Below are 8,387 nucleotides of genomic sequence, written 5' to 3'. Positions count from 1 at the left end.
GAGCTCTGGAGCTACGACAAAAAAGGCCCTGCATCTCACAGCAACCAATCCATTTCATGGCTGTCAACTTTTCCCTTTTCTTGCGAGGAATTCTATTCGGAATAAGGGAATTTCCCTTTTAAAAAGGGGGGAAAGTTGACAGCTATGATCCATTTAAGAGTTGGAACCTGAAGTTGACTGATTTGAAATTGTGCGCAGGGATGTCAGGCACGTAACCACAGCTCAGACCAGCAATTATGAGTAAAAAAAAAACCAAACACACATGTGGAAACGGCCTCGGGGGACGGACGGGACTGGTACCAATGTCATCTTTTCAATATAGTGTAAGACGTTGGTGACAACCTGGGCCCGTGAAATTCCAGACAAGATGCCTTCAAGGGTCACCCCACATGAAACAATTTACAGCAGTCTAAGAGTTACCAAGGTAGATCCAGTAGCCATTTTAGTCGACGCCTTCATTCTCTCTCCCGTTGACGTCAATCTCCTCCGTCAAGCGAGACGAAGGTAATGTGTTTCTTGAAGCACGACCCGTGCCCTGAAAAGAACAGCAAATGTACATTCGCAAGGAAGACCCCATCAGCAATTGCTCCATCGTACTGGCAGATTTGGTCCTTGCCCCCTTTTCCTCTGCTTCCCGTAAGGCGAAATCACCCCAGATGGCTCTCCCTGCTTCACGGGAGAACATTTTCCTGATGTCATCACAGAGCTTGTTCTCCTTCTCCTTCTATAACGAGGGGGTGAAACAGATGGCTGTGCTTTGTCCAACCCATTCAGGACTTGGGTTTCCATAGAAATGACAAGAGAGCACGTACTGATGGGGGCACAAACGTTCTTCTCGCCATTTCTATGGAAACCGACCCATTCCAAGTGGGTCAGTCTAAGACATTTTGTTAGGTCTCAGCATGAAGGGGTTGCAAGGTTGACTAACGTTTGCCAAGCCCAGAATTTGGGAGCGGGTGAGGGTGGGGGGGATGTCCGTCTTACACCTGAACTCATCAGGTACTGCCCACACACTTCCAAGCACCATTGGAGTCTCATGGCAGTGTAGTGCAGTGGTTAGAGTGTTGGGCTAGGATCTGGGAGAAACCAGGGTTCGAATCCCCCCACTGAGCCATGAAGCTCACTTGATGATCAGCAGGGGGCGGGGGGAGTCAGTCCCTGCCTCTCAGTTTAACCTACCTCACAGAGTTGATGTGGGGATTAAATGAGGAGGGGGAGAAGAATGGCAGATGAAGTTGATGGATTGTCCCCCCCAAAAAGGGCTAAAATGACCGGAAGAACCAGAAATCAGGAAAACCAAAATTTTAATTAGGAATGGGGGGAAATTTCTAATTTATCCTAAAAAAACAACAACATTGTGAACAGCTAAAATCCACCTGGCCTAGGGGGCGAGGCCCAGACTCACCAGCCCTAATGAAGAGGCTCCTCATGAAGCTGGAGGAACATCGCCCGGCTAACGTTTTATTGATTTATTGATTTAATATGCTGTAAACCGCTTTGAGATTTTTATTAAAAAATACAAAGCGGCATAGAAATAAATAAGTAAGTAATTAAATAAGTAAGTAAATATCATTAGTAGGATTGGAATAACACTCGTAGTTTAATGGTGAATTTTGGACATAATGGATATGGAAAAGATTTGGATTATCATAAAAGATGCAGGAGGAAATGATTAACAATAGGACCCACAAAGGTGAGGAGGGAAGTCCAGGAGATTCTTTGGAATCTTGTCTTTATGTTGTATGTTGGATATGTGATTGTAAAACTTTAATCTGAAAAAACCATATAAATAAATAAATAATTTTTTTAAAAAATGAGGAGGAGAACCATGTATGCCACCTTGAGCTCCTGGAAGAAAAAAGTGGGATATAAATGCAATAAATTAATATTTTTTAAAAAATGTGTCTCCCATTTCAACTGCACTGACCCCTTGGATCCACCCTCCCTCCTGCTGCTCTTTTCTTTTTTTGGCAGCATATAAACTGTAAACTCCTGGGGGCAGGGACCTTAGTTACGCTGCTTTTGAAAGAACCATGAATATCGATCGCATAAATAAATACGGGAATAATTAGGATTGATGGGAAAAGAGGGATCAGATTGATTGACAACAATTATTCGGACAAGATACAAGGAGAGAAGGAAGGGAAATAACGGAGCCTGGGCTAAGTGGAAGCCTCACTTTCCTCCGGGCACCAGCCGCAGCGCTGCCTCCCTTCTTCTGCGGGACAGGATCTCGCAAGCGCCTTCTTCTAAACCGCCGCGCAACTTGCGCGACGGCGGACTCCTCTGCCTTCCTTTCAGAGAGGCCGGCCAACGAAAGGGGAAATTGCTGCTCTTCCAAAGGGCAGGAAATGAGGCCAGCGTCGGCGTCCCCTGCTTTCGCCCGCCTCCCCCTCCGCTTGCAGCAGAGGAGCCTCGCTTACTAGAACGCGGCCCGCGGAGAGTTCCGCGCACAATGCGGAATCCGATTGTGAGCGGGCAGCTTCTGATTGGCTGAAGCGCGGGCGTTCCGCGGGGTGGGCGCTCCTCACCAGATTACCCGATTTCTCATTCCGGACCGAGCTTGATCTGACCCATGGCTCAGCACCAGAAACTAGGATTTAACCCCCCAATCCCAGAAAATGCGCAGCTCCGAGGCACTGTAGGCAGACACCCTACCACTGAGCTATGACCTGGCAATTTACAATGACATTTACAATTACCTGGCTGGGTGTTTTTGCACATTTTTGGTTTTGTGAAAAACAAGGTGCATTAGTAGCTGTCTGCGTGCATGCCCTGCTGGTATTTTATTGGTGCAAGAGAATCGACAGATTAGAAAGCAGTGAGTCCTCCAAAAAGAAGATTGTCTCCTTGTATGAACAGTGAGAGCTGGACCATAAAGAAGGCTGATCGCCGAAGAATTGATGCTTTTGAATTATGGTGCTGGAGGAGACTCTTGAGAGTCCCATGGACTGCAAAAAGATCAAACCTATCCATTCTTAAAGAAACCAGCCCGGAGTGCTCACTAGAAGGACAGATCCTGAAGTTGAGGCTCCAGTACTTTGGCCACCTCATGAGAAGAGAAGACTCCCTAGAAAAGACCCTGATATTGGGAAAGATGGAGGGCACAAGGAGAAGGGGACGACAGAGGATGAGATGGTTGGACAGTGTTCTCGAAGCTACTAACATGAGTTTGGCCAAACTGCGAGAGGCAGTGAAGGATAGGCGTGCCTGGCGTGCTCTGGTCCATGGGGTCACGAAGAGTCGGACACGACTGAACGACTGAACAACAACAACATGAACAGGAAAAGACAGAAGTTGGTCCCCATACACAAATGCAAGCATGTGCAGGTTTGGTCTGCCGTACTCCCATCTAATATCAAGGCATGGATGAACAGTCAAATAATGCTCAAATGTGGGCAAGCCCTGAATCAACCTTCCCAAGCAGATGGGCCAGCTGAGGATGGAGGGAACTGCCGTGCAAAACATCCAGAAAGCGCCATCTAAATAAAAAGAGGCAAGAGACTGAACTACAAACTAGGAAGTCCCCAGTTTGTCAGGCGTCTTTGCTGCAAACTCACTAGGACCCATCTACAATATGGGGCTAATAATAATACCGGTCTGTCATACAGGGCCGTGCTAGGGGCTACACGATAATGTGAATATGTAGGCTAAATTGTTATAGGGGTACATGTCCCTTGGCACTGTGGTTTAAACCACTGTGCTGCTTGGACTTGCCAATTGGAAGGTCGGCGGTTCGAGGCCCCACAACAGGGTGAGCTCCCGTTGTTCGGTCCCTGCTCCTGCCAACCTAGCAATTCGAAAGCATGCAGTGCAAGTAGATAAATAGGTACCACTCAGGCGGGAAGGTAAACGGCATTTCTGTGCACTGCTCTGGCTTTGCCAGAAGCGGCTTAGTCATGCTGGCCACATGACCCAGAAAAACTCTCTGCGGAAGCAGACAAACACCAGCTCCCTCGGCCTGTAAAGTGAGATGAGCACCACAACCCCAGAGTCGTTTGCAACAGGGTCCCTTTACCTTTACTTTTATTAGGATGAGAGTCAGGTTCGTATGAAATATCTTCTCCCATTTATAGCAATTTACATTTTATTTTGCAATTACAGCATCTAAGAAGAGCCTTACCCCCCTGCTATTCTGCATATACTTGCAGTGCACTGTCCATCCCGGTGTGTGTGTGTGTGTGTGTGTGCGCAAACAACAGTCCTTTGTGCCGCCCTTCTATGACCCCATTCTCCATTGTTTGCCGGCACTGGACAAAACAGTCAATGGACTTGTCGGGAAAGGAAATGATGCGGTCTAGTGTCTCTTCATGTTTCTCACTTACAGAAAACATTTGCTTGGGCCACAGAAAAGGGCTTCTCTTTGCTTTCCATCTCGAACAGTGCAGAACTGTCAGGCTTTGCTGGGAAGTGATGTGACTTCATCGCTTCAGCACTCCTCCTCGGGATGCTTCTCAGCGAAACCACCACCACTGTGAATGAGCAGTTTGGGGTGTGTGTGTGTGTGTGTGTGTGTTGTGTGTCTCAAAGAAGCATCTGGATCCAAAAGGGCTGGGAGGGGGTTGCCTTGCCTTTTAATGCAAGCAGAAGACACTGAATCCTGGGAGATTCAGGACAGACGAAAAGAAGCAAATCTTCTGTTCTGGTCGCCTCACCTCAAACAGGGTATGATATTCTGTGATTAGCTGATTTGCTGCAGTGACTGCCCAAAGCACATCTAATCGGTATGTGGATGCCACAAAGAAAGAGAAAACGAGAAGCAGCTCCAAACCCACATCAAACCTCAGTGTGGATGAGCCTTATTGTTGTGAAGATATGCTTGGAAATGGGAGGACAATGAAGCCTCAGAGGTCCGAGAGATTAGGGAATCAGAGGCTGTGCAGAGATCTTGCCTGGACTTTCCACAGCTCTGCATTCACATTCCTTCTGTTCCTATTACAACAGCCCTGTAAGTCAGGTCAGTATTATTGCACCCATATTGCAGATGCTGCAGTAAAGACAAAGAGACTGAGGTTCCCGCAAGACCATTGGGGCTGCAGTTCTATACACACCCACCAGGGAGAGTTCCTATTCAGTTCTGTTCAATGGGTCTGGGTTGGAGGCAGGAGAAATTGTCTCCCTTTATCCCGTCTGAGACTGCAGGCTTTTGCTCGCAGTTAATTTCTGCACTGATAGGGACGCGGGTGGTGCTGTGGTCTAAACCACAGAGCCTAGGGCTTTCTGATCAGAAGGTTGGCAGTTCGAATCCCCACGATGGTGAGCTCCCGTTGCTCGGTCCCTGCTCCTGCCAACCTAGCAGTTTGAAAGCATGTCAAAGTGCAAGTAGATAAATAGGTACCACTATGGCAGGAAGGTAAACAGCATTTCTGTGCGCTGCTCTGGTTCGCCAGAAGTGGCTTAGTCATGCTGGCCACATGACCTGGAAGCTGTACGCCGGCTCCCTCGGCCAATAAAGTGAGATGAGCGCCGCAACCCCAGAGTTGTCCGCGACTGGACCCAATGGTCAGGGGTCCCTTTACCTTTACCTAATTTCTGCACCGATAGCTTTCCCTCTGCAGGTTCTGCTCATGCCTCGTTCTAATAAAGTGCCCATAGCCCAGTGTTTTCATTTCAGCTCCTAGCCGCAATTGCTTTTGTTCCTTCCAGCTTGCAGAGAGCCATTTCAGATGTTGTCTTGTCTTTTTTCCTCTTGGTACCAAAGTTCTCTCACTGTTCCAGCTGGCTTGTTCCCTTGTTAATGGGCACAATTGCTCCCAGTCCCCACAATGGAGGATGCTTGGCTTCCTTTCTAGAACTGAATTGCTGCACGGTGCCTTTGTGGCTCCAGTCTAGCACAGCTGGAGGTGGCGGGGTAACACAACTGAGAAAGGACTCTCTGCTTTTTATACAACTCCGCTGCAGCCACTGATATTGCAGAAGAGGCAAGTTGCTTACGAAATGAAACTGGGAGGTGGCTTGCCTCTTCAGCACGTGTTGGGAGCTCAAAAGAAAACCGAAGGTCACCAGCATTTCCTCCTATTATTTTTACCACAATCTTGGGGTCCGCCTGCCTCAACCAGTTTGATGTGCGGAACTGGCACTGTTACATGTGCCACATAATATTTGCTCCTCATCTTTTTTATTTTTTCAGTTTAGTAGCACCCACACTTTGGAACTCACTGCCTGTTGACATCAGGCAGGTTCCCTGGCTGTACTCTTTTCAGCACCTGCTGAAATCATTATTGTAGAACATTGATGTGTGTTTTAATCGTGTGTCTTTTTAAATTTACCACTGATTTTACATTTTTTGAATGTTTCAAAGTGGTCATTTTTAACTGTTTTTACTGATATTGTGCTTGTCTTATTCTTTTTGCAAAACATTTTGACCTTTTTTTTACAGTGTAAGCATACTAAGAAATAAAATAATTTTTAAAAAATCTCTGGGGACCTGGATTATGGTTTAGCAGCCACTGATTTAGGAGCTACGCTGGTGTAAAGAAGAAAAAGGATCAGGAATAGCGTGGCAGATTCATACTCCTTCATCCTGTCAAAAGACAGAAGATGTGTTTAAAAAATGATTAAGTTTGGGGCTTCTTATGCAGAAGGATTAAGCCTTGAGTCACTTGGGCTAAATATGGAACTGTCAAAAAGTTTTATTCTTTTTTCTGAAGGCATCTTCCCTCAAATACACGTCTGCTGCGGCTTGACATAATGCAGGGAGGAAGATTTGCAAGGGAGAATCACTGCATAGGAGCTGAGTGTTAAGCCTTCCAATGTCTGCTGGTTCTCTTCTGCAAATAGAACAGCTTTTGCATTTTCCCCAAAAGCTGTGGGGAAACTGTAGGGAGAGAAGAAAACATGCCACAGTGGCATGGGGTGGCTGCGTCTGCAAAGGAAAAATAATTGCAGGAGCAAGGAGGAGCGATCATGAGATTTGTGCCACAGAGACAGATTTGCTTGCCAAAATCTTATATGGAGGTTAGCTTATCTTCAGTGTCCTGTGGCACAGTTGGTCAGTGGGTCTACCTGTTAAGGTGGGTGGTTTGAGCCCACCCAGAGAGACAGCTGTGGGCAGGACTCCTGCATGGCAGGAGGTTGGACTAGATGACCCCTTGCACTTCTTGAGAGCCAGTGTGGTGTAGTGGTTAAGAGCGGTAGACTCGCGTAATCTGGGGAACCGGGTTCGTGTCTCCACTCCTCCACATGCAGCTACTAGGTGACCTTGGGCTAGTCACACTTCTCTGAAGTCTCTCAGCCCCACTCACCTCACAGAGTGTTTGTTGTGGGGGAGGAAGGGAAAGGAGAATGTTAGCCGCTTTGAGACTCCTTCGGGTAGTGAAAAGCGGGATATCAAATCCAAACTCTTCTTCTTCTTCTTCTTCTTCTTCTTCTTCTTCTTCTCCTCCTTCTTCTTCTCCTTCTTCTTCATGAGGACCTGGGTTTTATGCAATACATGGGTGGCGCTGTGGTCTAAACCACAGAGCCTCTTGGGCTTGCCGATCAGAAGGTTGGCAGTTCGAATCCCTGCGACGGGGTGAGCTCCCATTGTTCGGACCCAGCTCCTGCCAACCTAGCAGTTTGAAAGCACGTGCAAGTAGATAAATAGGTACCACTCTGGCGGGAAGGTAAACAGCGTTTCCGTGCGCTGCTCTGGTTCGCCAGAAGCGGCTTAGTCATGATGGCCACATGACACTGGAAAGCTGCGGACAAACGCCAGCTCCCTCGGCCAGTAAAGCGAGATGAGCACTGCAACCCCAGAATCATTTGCAACAGGACTTAACTGTCAGGGATCCCTTTACCCTTACCTAAGGCCAATTAAAAAGTCAATGAAAACAAATTCTAAATAAGTGCATCTTTAGCATGTGACAAAACCTTACATGGTGAAGGTGCTAGACAGACTTTTTGTGAGAAAGTAATTTTCCTAAAAGCTGTCAGTTCAACACACACACACACATGAGGACCGGGTGTTAAAAAAGAGGAGCAGGTGAAAGTCCTTAGACCTCCATAGCTGAAACATGGGGGGCACCATATTTCACAGGAACATAGCACTGAAATTTCAGGGCCCGATAAGTGAAGATAGGGAGTGAAAAAATATTAACATCACAATGGTTAGACCAGTGTTTTTCAACCTTTTTTGGGCAAAGGCACACTTGTTTCATGAAAAAAATCACGAGGCACACCACCATTAGAAAATCTTAAAAAAAATTAACTCTGTGCCTATATTGACTATATATAAAGTAATTTTTCAATTTTTCCCACGGCACACCAGGCAACATCTCGCGGCACACTAGTGTGCCGCGGAACAGTGGTTGAAAAACACTGGGTTAGACAAATTACATGGATACATTAAAAAACCCAAACATGACATTGCAGTGGGTTGGACTAGATGACCCTTGGGTCCCTTCCAA

This window comes from Lacerta agilis, chromosome 8 (assembly GCF_009819535.1).
Source record: "Lacerta agilis isolate rLacAgi1 chromosome 8, rLacAgi1.pri, whole genome shotgun sequence".
NCBI lineage: Eukaryota > Metazoa > Chordata > Lepidosauria > Squamata > Lacertidae > Lacerta > Lacerta agilis.
Note: the sequence above shows the minus strand (reverse complement) of the source record.